Consider the following 13,472-nt stretch of genomic DNA (forward strand, 5'->3'; position numbering starts at 1 on the left):
TTCAAGTCTTTATGGATTTTCGATATACTGAGAATTACTGTAATTAATGGTGCAGGCATCATGAAGTAGTTATTTATTTATTTATTTATTTATTTTATTTATTTTACATTTGTTAACCGGGTTAGTCTGGCTGAGCTTTTGGCTCATTTTCAGCAGAGACCCGGGGAGAAAAGCTCCTCAGTACTAGAAAACAATTTATTAAATTTTAGTAACATAGTAGTAACAATCATCTACAGGATCTTATAAGCAGAGACCTGGAGAGAAAAAAGCTCCTCAGGCAATTCAATTATAGAGTATTAACAACTGACAAACAAGTATGTGAGTTGTTACAAACAAGGTTTTAAACAATTAGCAGAAGAAAATGTGACTAGTTACAATATTATTTAGGCTGCTTAGAGCAAAACGAGTTATAGTTAGGCAGGTGCTTATTTAAAGTGGGTAGGATCTAGTTGTATAGGAGTTTGGAAACTAGAAAGGAAAGTAGGAATGGCTAGTAGGAGATGTAGGGGAGGTAGAGTATAGGAGACGGACTAGACAGGTAAGTTGTTTTGAGACTGTAAAAATTAAGAGAGGTTGGAGATACAGAAAGGGAAGAGGTAGAAGAGGCAGGGGAATAGTGTTAGAGATGCATTAAGAGTGAGGTGGTGAAATAGGTGAAAGGATGGTGGTTTCAGGGTGGTTGGCTACAGTGGCAAGACCACTTTGTTTTTAGGTATTTCCTTGTGGCTAATTTGAAACTTTTGCTATGCTGGAGGGATTTTATTTCCAAAGGGAGTTGGTTCCAGGATGTAGCTGGTTTATAGTTATAGAGAAGGCAGCCTATTTTGGTTTTGGGTTTTTAGATGTCTAATAATTCTTGATTTGAGCTGCGTAGTGTCCTAGCAGTGGAATATTTGGATATGATAGTGGAGAGGCTGGGGTAGAAGGAGGGTAGATAAAGGATAGAGGGGGTGATTTGTAGTTGGTATAGTTGGAGCAGCTTAGGGAATTCTAGCCAGTCTAGTTGCTGTAGTGCTAAGCAGTGGTGTGACTTGTAGGTTTGGTTAGCTGCAATCCTGGTGATCTTATTATAGGTAGTTTCAAGCTTGGAAATAAGTGTAGAATTTAGGTTTGTGAATATGTGGCAGCTGTACAGGAGTGTTGGGAGTAATAAAGCTTGGGAGAGAGTTATTCGGGCAGTGTTAGTTAAGTATTTCTTGCTACAGAAAAGGTGTCCAAGTTTCTGATGAGTTCTTTTTACTGAGTTAGTAATATGGAGATCAAACTTAAGCTGATCATCTATTGTAACACGAAGCAATTTAGTACTAGATTCAGCTGAGATGCTAATGTTGTTGCAGTATAAGATGGTAAATGTACTTTTGAGTGTGGTGATGTTTTTAGGGAGGAAGAGTAGGAGCTTAGTTTTTTTTTGGATTAAGTATTAGCTTGTTATCACTAAGCCAAGTCTCAGTGGTGTGGAAGGATGCCTGGGTAGTTGAGTGGAGGTCAGCTGGGTTGTCAGCAATGGTTATAACGGTTGAGTCATCAGCATATTGCACAAGAGATGACTGGGGACGAGAGGAGTAGACCAAGTTGGTGAAAATATTAAAGAGTAGTAATCCAAGTATGGACCCTTGGGGGACTCCCGTTTGTACAGTGAGAGGGGAGGATAGTGCAGAGAGTTATGCAGTTCTACATCCACTCGGGCATCAATAAATATTCCAACTTTGCGAGGGTGGAGGTCGTGGATAGGCCACACTTTTTTCATATTCCACATTGTCCCTTTGTAACATTTTTAATTTTGTAGCCCTTAATTTTTGCATGTGAAGATTAATACTATTAAATATGCTACTATATTCATATTTGTATCTGCTAAAGTCATGGTTCATTCTAATAAGGTTATCTAAAACGTCAACATCTTTAGCCAAATCTTAAGTTATTGAATGGTAATATTTGATTAAAGTCTCTAATAATTCTAAGCCTTGTTAATCGAACAGGTGAATTAAGTTAAAGTAGAAAGGGGAATTAGGTTCCAAACCTGTTGGGTAGGACCATGATCTGAGTCCCTTCAGGACTTGCTGCTTGTGTAAACATTCTTTAAAATAAGCAATTTCTAGCTACAACTTCTTATATTTTACAGTTTATGATCAAGTGCTTTCGAGTTATCCATAGGTTCATAGGTTCATAGGTTCATACTAGGCTATCTGCCCGAGGGCATTTACAAGCCTAGCCCATAGTTTTGTGGCTTACGCCACCCCTTTAGTATGGGGAACTATACCCATTATTTTGCTGTGCCTCTGTCGAGCAGTGACACTGAGGTAATCCCTGGGGTATATCTGCGATCTCCCATCCATTGGTCAAGATTTCTCTTGAACAAGGCCAGCGAGGTGCTCTGCCTCACATATACCGGGATTTTATTCCACAGCATAGGGAGTCTTTGGGTGATGAATCTATCCCTCCAGCACGTCCTATTAATAGCCGTGTCGAGGTTTAAGTCTCCCGCCCTTGTGGCTCTGATGGATCTAGATTTTTTGAGGTGCAGCATATTCATCAAATCTGGGTTTGACATGGCCTTGTATGTTAGGCAAAGGTCACCTCTGAGCAAGCGGTAAGCGACTGAATAGAGCTGGAGTTCTTTCAGTCGGGCAGCATAGGACAGATGTTTGAGACCCTTTATCCTTTTGGTTAGGAACTTTTGTGGCCTCTCCAGCTGCTGTAAGTGTCGGGTCAGATACATTCCGAATGGGGCATTGTACTCAATCATTGGTCTGATGAGTGATGAGTATAGGGAGACTATGACCTCCCTTGATCTAGATGAGAAACCCTTCATGATAAGGTGGGCAATGTAGAAGGTCTTCCTAACTACTTTAGCTACATGGGTGTCGAATGACAGACTACTATCAACCTGGGTCCCCAGGTCCATGATAACTTCTTCTGTGCTCAGTGGATTGCCACCTATTTGGTAGCTAGGGGTAACCTTGTTTTTCCCGAAGTGTATGACAATGCATTTTTTGGCATTTAACTTTAGGCCATGGCTCTGGCATCAGTTATCCATTTCTGTGAGACCCTTCTGAAGGATATCTGTGTCAGATGTGTTTTCTACTATGGCGCCCAGTTTGCAGTCATCTGCAAACTTTGTCAGCCATAACCCTCCTGTGTTTGCTTGTACTTCGGAAAAGTAAATGCCAAACAAGAGTGGGCCCAGGACTGAGCCCTGTGGTACACCACTTGTGACAGGCTTTGAGTCTGATATGGCGCCAGCAACTCTGACCCTGTGGGTTCTGTCACTCAGCCAGTTTGCAACCCATCTTGTGATGTATGGGTTAACATTTAAGCTGATGAGTTTTTCAATGATACCCGAGTGGAGTATTGTATCGAAGGCCTTCGCCAGATCGAGGTAGGCTGTATGGACTGCCTTTCCCTCATCAATGGCTTTGGTGACTGTTTCGAAAAAGTCAACCAAGTTTAGAAGGCATGATCTGCCTTTGACAAAGCCAAACTGGGATGGATCCAAAGTCTGCAAATTCTCTATGTCTTTATTTATGAGGTCCATTATGATCCTCTCCATGGCTTTGCAGATAAGGCTTGTCAAGCTAATGGGCGGTAATTTCCAGGGTCGGTGGAGGCACCGCCTTTGTGAAGTGGGACCACAGTTGCAGTGCGCCACTCCCTGGGTACGTATCCAGAGGTAAGACTATGATTAAACAGCTGTCCTAGCTGTGGGTTTAATTCCTCGTTGACTTCGTGGAGCACACAGCCGGGGACACCATCAGGTCCCATGGATGCTGTGTTTTTTGCTTTGGAGAGAGCAGTTCTCACTTGGGCGTTGGAGATGTTTGGGGGGCTGCAATCGCTTGGTATAGATATCTCTCCTTTTGGGGAGGGGAGAAGTTTGCACTGAACCTGTCAGCCAGTATGTTGGCAATGTCTGTAGGATCAGTAATCTTCACATCATTTTGAACTAGTTCTGAGCATATCTGGGAGTTTCCTCCCAGGTTTCTAACATAGCTAAAGAAGGCCTTATGATTGTCTTTTGAGTCTTTAGCTATTTTTCTCTGAAAATGTGCTTTGGATGATTTTATGGGAGCTCTTAGTTTTTACTTATAGTGATCAAGGGTGTCTTACCTTTTAAGGATTTTGCTCTATCTTGTAGTAGCTTCCTCCTTTTGTTGTAGAGTTTGTTTATGGCTGGGGTCCACCAGACTGGACGCTTGCCTTTGGTACAAAGAGTCTTTGTTTTGCTTGGGATTGCCTTATCCATGCAGTCCTGCAGGTGCTGGTAGAAGGCATTTGTAAGTGATTCAGCGGCTTGAGTACTGTTTTCTGCCGGCTCGGGGCCTTAAAGGAGACCACACTAGTCTTTAGAAGTGTGAAGTCAGCTTTCGAGAAGTTCTTTACTGTGGTCTTTTTATTTCAGGTGGGGTGGGATGAGGACCTCCAGCGAGATTAGTTTGTGATCTGATCTCACCAGTGAGGGGTATACTTCGGTGTTGAACATTGTGCTCCCATGTTCGTGATGATGAGATCAAGTATGTTTTCTCCTCTTGTGGGGATGGTGACTAGTTGTTCCATGGCATTTGAGTTTATGAATTCCAGGAACTTTTGGGCTAGGGTGTTTGGGCTTGAGTAGTGTTCCCAGTCTATATTAGGGTAATTGAAGTCACCTAGTATGATGGTGTTTGGTGATACATTTATCCCTCTAGTGTTTTCAGGAAGGCCATGTGAGGTTCCTGAGTTTGTGAGGGTGGCCTGTAACATGCTACAATTTGCAGAGCAGTCTTGCCTATGGTTAATTGCACCTGGATGGTCTCCGATGCATCGTGCGTTGCCACCAGTCTTGAGGTGTGGGTGTCCTTGATGAATATGGATACCCCTCCTTTCTTGGTATTGTCCGGATTTTGGGTCCGAACGCATGATAAGAGGTAAAACCTGATAGTGCTGGGGTGCTCTCAGGAGCCTTGAACCAGGTTTCTGTCACTGCACAGACATCGATGTTCTCCATACTGAGAAGGGCCTCGAGTGCGTGCATTTTGAGATTTAGACTTCTGGCATTGAGCAGCATTACCCTTAGTTTTTTCCTTTTTGTGTTCTAGGGTGGTAGGTTTAGAATTTGAGCCTTGCCTAAAAAGGCACTATGGGGTGGCAAGAGCCTTTGCCAATATCCGGATTCCCAGGGGAGACAGGTGCAAGCCGTCCCTTGTGAAGCAGCGTGGCTTGTCCAGCATGTCATCCCAGGCAGACAGACATTGGATCCCCTTTGAATGACACCAGAGTTTAAGCCAATTGTTAAAGCTGATCATCTTATCTCTGTATTGTGGCATCATTCTTGGTGAAGGTAGGATACTGCTCAAGGTCAGGGTCATACCTGCCTGGGCTACATAATCAGAGAGCTCCTTAATGTCTCTTTTCATGTAGTCCAAGGAGGTACGTCTCAGGTCATTTACACCAGCGTGGACAATGACTGAGTCGTATTTGTACCTGCTGTTGAGAGACCTGAGTGCTTGCGTTATGTGGCGGATTCTAGCGCCCGACAGGCAGCTTACTGTGACCTTCTTCTTACTCAGTCTGGTGAGCGGGACGTCAGTGTGTCTGACTATGGAGTCACCAATGACTAGTGTGTCTGGCATTGTGTTTGGCCTTAAGGGCTGTGACTGTTTGACACCCTGACTGTGAGGTCTATGTGTTGCAGGTGTTGTGTTCTGAGGTGGTGGTTGTTTGGGTGTCTGCTTTGGTGGCCTCTGCTGTTTTGGTAGATTTTTGATCAGAGCCGAGTATGTCTTTGTGTGTTTATGTGTATGATTTGAGGTTGTGATGGTACTATGTGAGACTGGGTCTATAGTGTGTGTGGTAACCTTCTTCTCCTGACTGGTCTTGCCAGTCCTATGTTGAGAGAGCTCAGCCTCCAGTTTGGCCGTATAGTTGCATCTCTCGCATGTATGTGTGTTTTGTGGGAGGAGGAGAGGGTTGTCTGTGTACATGAGGCAATTGTAACATTGCCTCAATATTCCCAGGTTCACCAGCTGAGCGGGAGAGGACACTAGCAACTGATCCCTCGACATGCTAGAAGGACTAGACAAAAAAACTTTAAAAGAGATTCCGGGGGACGTGGGTGACCGAGAAATGGGGGTTTGCCTTTTTGGGGTGCTATCTATAAGAGTGCCGTATCAAGGTAATAAGTACTGTAGGAGCAAGTGCTAGGTTTAACAGATAGAGAAAAGTCTACTTGGAGTCAAGTAGAGATGATCTTTTAGGTATTAGAGAAAGTGCTAGTAACAGGGATGCTTAAAGGTAAGATTGAAAAGAATGCACTCTGCAGTGTGCACTAGAGAAGTTAGATATGAAAGTAGGTAACTTGAGTTTTACCTGTTTAAAAAGTTAAGGTTTAGTGGAGAGTTACTATTTTTAAAACAGCAAGATGGACTGAAAGGGGTGGTTACTTTTGTATTTTGGTACTATGAAATACTGTAGGATGGCCAATAAATTTAAATAATTGAAGGGGTAGGATTTCAAAAGTGATGGTTTTGTGATTACTCACATAAGCCAGTGAAAGTAGAGAGAAATGAGATATATGGTCAGATTAACATAAGAGGCGGGCAACTAGAAAGACAGTGGTATTTAACAAGACAACTTAAATGGGTGGGAGGGAAGGAAAAATTCTGCCTGACTCAGAACAGAGAGAGCTGTGGTCTCTTTTGAAGTTTTAATATGCTGTTAAAACAGAATGCAAGCAAAACACAAGGTAAAGAAAACAAACTACAGTATTCAAAATATAGAAAGGCAATACAGAAATACAAAAAATAACAGCAAACTAACCTTTCCTTCACAGCAAAGTGTAGCAGAGTCTGGATGAGCCTTTCTGGTAAAGCCATGATGTTAGTCTTACTGGTCGAAATCAAATGGTTTGTTTAACCAGTCTTTTAAAGCTGGGACTCCAACAAGCCCTAATGATATTTTTTAAGTTTGCATAGCTGAACACTCACTGGATGAGTTTCAAGCCTGATTTGAATTATTGAAAGCATCTGATCTTCCGCTACCTGTTTCTATTAGTACATTAGCTTGGTCATCAGCATGAATTTGCTCCTTTCCCCATTGTAGTGTGATCTTGGAATTGGTATATTTAGTTAGGGGATGTGGGTAGGAAAAAAAAATCGCTGAATCAGCAGTTCGTGGAACTGGTGGTTTGTTCTTCAGAGGTCGATGAAGAGGCATTCGCTGTAATGCCTCTTTGATAAGATAATATAGACCCTTGCAGGTAATGACCTGGAAATCATTATGAAGTTACTATTGGTAGTTAGGATAAGTGAGAATTTAGTTATTATATACAGAGGTTATGCAAGCTTACAGCTGTTATTTTAGCATTGGAGAGGGATCATTGGCTTAATTTTGGTCTTTTAGGCAATTGGCTGCTTTGGGTATTTATATGATAGGGCTTTGGGAGGTGATGGCAGGGATGCAGTTTAGTTTAGAGAGGATGGCATACACCAAATGATGTTTGGCTTATCCCCTTGTGTGGTTAGGATGTAGGAAGTTTTGGTAGAAGGAAGGGGGAACAGCCTGATCAGGCTAGTGGGCTGAGAAGAGGGGCAGGTTTGCCCTCTTCTATTCCCCTTCTGGTGTTGGATCTTCATTTCAATGAGTTGGGAAAGGAAAGTGAGAGGCTGGGCACTGCTTCATAAGTAAATAAGCGAGCAGGGGTAAGGTCGCTGTTTATTTGGTTGGATGTTTAATTCAATAAGTGGTAAAGGAAGTGAGCAATGGGATGCTGCTTCATAAGTAAATAAGTGAGTGGAGGTAAGGTCGCTGTTTATTGGGTCAGGGTGAGCAAAGTCATGCTGCTCTAGCTAACAGTTATATGATTGTTTATGATGTGATTAATGTCAGCTATACTATGCTTATATTGTGATTAATAAATAATATTGGTTAATGAAGGTATGTTTATGAAGTTTAATAAAGGTCGTGAAAAGTCATTCGGTGTGATGTGTTTATTGAAGGGGACCGGGACATATGAGGTTTGGTAACAAACCAATTTCTTCAGGGACATCTTCAGGTGGGGGTTAGACAGAAGCATTAGTGGGAATTAATAGAGGAGGGGAAATAGGGTGGGGGGTGGGGGGATAAAAAGGTTAAATGGGAATGATGATTAAGAGGAAATGAGGCAAGGGTAGGGAGGGGCTTAGTGGGTTATATGCAAGTGCAACTGGGTAGGGAATCACATTTTGACGTGAACTTGCTACCCACCCTCCTTCCCCTTTTTTGTGGAACACTGGGGAATTGTGGTTATTTTATAAGTCTGGTTAAGGCGGAGAAGAGGGGCAGGTTTGTTCTCTTCTGTTCCCCTGTGGTGTGGGATCTTCATTTCAATGAGTTGGAAAAGGAAAGTGAGCAGTTGGACTCTGCTTATTTGGTTGGATGTTTAATTCAATAAATGGTAAATGAAGTAAGTGATGGGATGCTTCTTCAGAATTAAATAAGTGAGTGGAGGTAGAATAGCTGCTTATTGGGTAAGGATGTGCAAGGTCACGTTGCCCTAGCTAACAGTTATATGAAAGTTTATGCTGTGGTTAATGTCAGCTATGCTATGCTTATGTTGTGATTAATAAAATAATATTGGTTAATCAAGTTATGTTTATGAAGTTTGATAAAGGTTGCCGAATATCATTCGGTCTGATGTATTTATTGAATTAGACCGGGACAATTATTTTTACTCGTTTTACACAGTGCATTCTGTTTAGGTGGCATTGTTACATGTGCGTGTACTGAACCTCCTGAATGGTGCATTTAATAAAAAGTATTATTTCAGTATTTAACATCAGTTCATACTTTGATCTGGACTGGAAAATGTATCACGTGCTCTTTTGCATTATGCAATGTTTCCTTAAGTTTCAACTATTACATATTCAAAATAACTTATTGTTCTTCTGTTAAGGTACTACATATAACTTTTTTCATTTTCTCATACACAACAACTTGTCTATTCAGATACATAAATCATCATTTGTGCAGTGCTGAAAATGAAATGCAATGGTGCTAGTTTGCATGGTAGGATATTCATGAAATATGTATTTTTTAAGTAGTGCTTCTCTTAATAGTATATCATATTTGTTTTATGTTCCAGGTAATTATCAGCTGTAACACTGCTGAAATGAAACTCTTGATAATGGGATAGGACATTAATGGTGTGAATCAGTGCAATCTGAATGTTATGACATACAGCTTTTTTCCAGATATTTCCTGTAAATTTAACCACTACCATTACAGAAATGAAATGCATGCAGATGCAAACTGCCTTAGCACTGGGTAACATTTTGCACTCACTTATTCTGCATTTTTTTCCTTAATAAGCAATTGCCTTTCAAGTTAGACATTGACATCTCTGTGTAGAAGTGAGATGTTATGCACCTGAAGTGTTCAGCCTGAATCACAGTAGATCAAGATCAAAGTGTGTGATACACAGCATCTCCTACAAATAGGGTAGGCGATGATCACGTGATCTTGAGGAGGGCTGTCATGTGCCGGATGGTGACTTGCTGCAATGTCATGACATCATTGATACAGGTGATCCTACAGACACTGACCTCACAGTGCTGCTGGACCAGGACCTTGACTGAGATGCTCGGCTACATGTAGCATGAACACTGACGTGGTCTGCATGAATTATGCTGTGTTCCCCTCCCTCCCAGTATTTGCACTCATTTCTTGAGAAGCACTTGTAGTGCAATGTTCTATGCCCCCATATGTATGAACAGTGCCCCATTCTCGTTCCCTTCCAAAACTGACTCCTATTTGGGTCTGGTAAGCACTCACTAGTGTATGAATGGAGGCCACCATATTAGAGATCAATGTCATCAAGACATTATCCCTAATCCCTGCCATTTCCATGTAGTGCTGCAAATCTTCATGTGCACCCTGGAGGACTCTGACCATTTCTAGCTGACTCTCTGTGGCAGAGCTCTGAGCCTTAACAATGTCACAGCATATCTGCTGCTGGGCAGGCAATACTTTACATGTTTCCTGGAGTAGATATGACATATGCCTGCATCATGCACCCCTTTGCAAAGACGGTGTCACTGTGGACACTGTTACTTTTGAATTTCCACCATCATATGGAAGGTGTTCCTGTAGGTTAGAAGATACTGGTGCAGAGGTGCATTGGTTTTCTCCCTGTACAACATGTAGTGTAATGTTGCCCTGTAATGACTTTGTGATCCAGTGTCACTTCCTGCAGGTTACTGACATGTTGTGGGACGTGAGATCCTGTCATTAAACGTGGTGACATTTTGCCATTTTCTTCAGGCTGTCTCATAAATAAATTATGTTATTGATATCATCATCAGCAGCAGCCATTCTGCTGCTGATATCCTGTAAATTTGTTAGTGTAGTAGAGCTGTTTGTTTCCACTGCTGACCCTGTAAAGAATTAAGGAATACATTAATACTGGTGAACACTACCGTATGCCATTTGAGGAGGCATTTACAACACTTATGCTGCACACTCTGTTCAATGTTATGTGTAGAAGTAGAAAGTTCACCTGTTAATTAGTAACTGTTCTCTGTTACATGTAATCATTTCATTTCAACATTCACTTCTGTATGTAAATATGTTACTGTTGTCTGTTAATGCTACTGATGTGGATAATAGCCAGTGTCCCCACCACTTCTAGTTATGACATTGACATTCTCATCTGTTTAACAATTCTCATTGTGAATGGAGAGGAGGTGCTCCTCATCATTCGTTAAAGGAATGAGTGCTTAATGGCCTCCTCATTAGAGCTACAGACAATTGCATTCTGTCTTGTGTGTGCATTTGCTTCCATATATCATTGGCCCTTTTCTTGCACCGTGTTAGTGTGCAGTTCCTTCCACTAACAGTGTTTATATTCATAACCACTTGGTTCCAGGCCTTTGCTGTTGCAGCTTGTTTGGGATCCCCCTTTCCCAAAAAGACATTTGTCATATGTTCTGAGGGCTTCCATGAGGATGTGGTTTTCCTCATAGCTAAACTTAATGTTGTTGCATTATTCATTTACTTAGAACAACTTGCCAAAGGCATATTTTGAAGCTTTTGATCAACTCATCAGCCAAACAACACAGCAATGAAAGTTTACCAGCTTTTCTCACAAATAAATCAAAGATATGAGTACAAACACATGTATGTTGACACAACACCCATATTCATATACACATACTGCAAGTCCAAAATCAGCCATTTAAAGTTGTGTTCTATTAACCTGTTTGACATCATCAACAAAGTCAGAATATTGCAAGCACTTAATATTGCACCATAATCTTATGGCAGTTCTAACAGACTTGTGTGCTTCTCCTACCACTTTCCTGTATTTATACTGCAAGTTTTCATTCATGAGTGACAGAAATTCCCCAGTAAAGTAGCATCTATTCTGACACAATACACTGGTAGAAATGCAGTACATCAGACTTCAATCACTTCAAAATATGTACATAAATCCTATATAGTATAATAACTAAATGCCACAGAATGAATTTCTAAAATATCTTTCACATTGCAATTAATATTACTTCCCCATACGTTTCCAGTGTGACTGTTATGAATTTGCATTTATAAATGGTACTTTTGTCATCACTATTAACATTAATCTTCTGTTTCTGACCATAAGAGCAATGAAAGACACAGTTCTCCTAGTATTCATTGTTTCTATTATGTTTGCTGTTTTCTTACTTGATTAAGTTAACAGTTTCCTAACCCATTTGCAACTTATCTCACATGATCACATCTGAATATTGCAGTCTTATAGTTATTTGCATAAATTCAGAGACATTGATAACCTGTATTTCTCATCTCTGTGTTTTGCCATTGTTCACTTATGTATTGTCCTTCTAGATTTTGTCAGCTTTTACAGTGTCAATGTTTTTATATTTTATTTTGTACTGGAGCTTTTCTCCCAGAGCCTCCGCTGAAAAAGAACCTGTGTCCAGTCAGAATTTTCTAGTAAACAAATTAAAATAAAATAAATAAATTTACATGTTGTGTATGTAAATTAGTCTTAGTTGCACTTATCTCTATGAATTGCAGTAGTATGTGAGTGTGTATTTCAACAACTCCATGTAACTAGGCCTCCTAGCAAATCTCAACTGTCCATATGATTAGAGAAGGAGATATGGAATCAAATGCATTTGAGTCTACATAACTCTGATGCATAATTAATGCCCCTAATGCATACTGTGACACACGGCATCCCTTCAAACCACTTAATGGTTTATATGACATGATAATGACATCCAAGGGAACATTTATTTATACAGTAAAGTAAACAAAATATGGGAAAATGATTTTTACTGATACAATACCAAAAAAGGCATGCTTACTGAAATGATTAATGCATGATCAGGACTTTGTTCAAAGAAAGACAACGTTACAGCACAGAAGCAGAAACACATATAAGCAACTTAAAAAGTAATGTTTACGTAACTGAATTATATTCACCATTGAAAGGAAATCTAAAAGTTTTCTTTTAAAACAATGTATCTATGTGACAAAGCAGTTTGGTAAAACTAAACTTGCCAATAATAGCAGTTCCATGACTAATGCCCCTACATGGTAACTGGATTTAATTATGGTTGATGTCATATCCAAGAGCATGTGGTTCCAAAACTGTGAACCACAGCTCTACATTTACATTCCTCATTCTGGTACTGGCACTTGGAAAGATGGTAGCATTTGTGGAAGCACAAGGCCAAGCTCCATGCTGGTCTGACAAGGAGACAAAAATTACGGTCAGCCTCTTAAGGGATTCATATCTGAAGAATATTAAGTCATCAGTACAGAACATAAAGTGGGGAAAATTGACATCTGTCAAGAGTTTGGTGAGCATCTGTGATCCCTCACAAAGAACACCCACTCTGTCCCCCAGTGCTGCCACAGGTACAGTGACAAATAGTGGTATACACCTAGCCAACTGGATGAGTGGGTAGACCAGGTGATGGCGGGAAGACCAGAGTTTTATAATAAGTATTTTATATATTCTTAAATATTATAAAAATTATGTTTGGTACACATATTACAGAAATATTTCATTAATGCAGGTAAATGCAAGAATAAATATATCTGTAAGTGCAAATATGTATCTATATGTAATACAAAGGTATATGAGTAGATATAACAAATCTGTAAAAAGAAATGCATCGTTATGCAAATATGGCATGTTTATGTGCTGAAATGCTTTTGTGTATAAATACTAATGTATACGTACAAGTAAAGAAATAGATAAAGTATTCCTATATATGTCTGCAAAAAACAGATATAAATCTTCAAAAGATTAGTTACACACACACACGCACACACACACACACACACACACACACACACAGATACATACAAACGTGTTTATACAACAAAACATAAAATATATTGGCATTGGCTTACGAATAAGTACTATAGCTCGAATTTTTAGAAACAAAAGATTTGGTTTGTGTAGGCCACAAATTATTTATTAATATGACAATTGTATAAGACAGTCA

This window comes from Protopterus annectens, chromosome 7.part0, assembly GCF_019279795.1.
Source record: "Protopterus annectens isolate FY-2018-M chromosome 7.part0, PAN1.0, whole genome shotgun sequence".
Classification (NCBI taxonomy): domain Eukaryota; kingdom Metazoa; phylum Chordata; order Ceratodontiformes; family Protopteridae; genus Protopterus; species Protopterus annectens.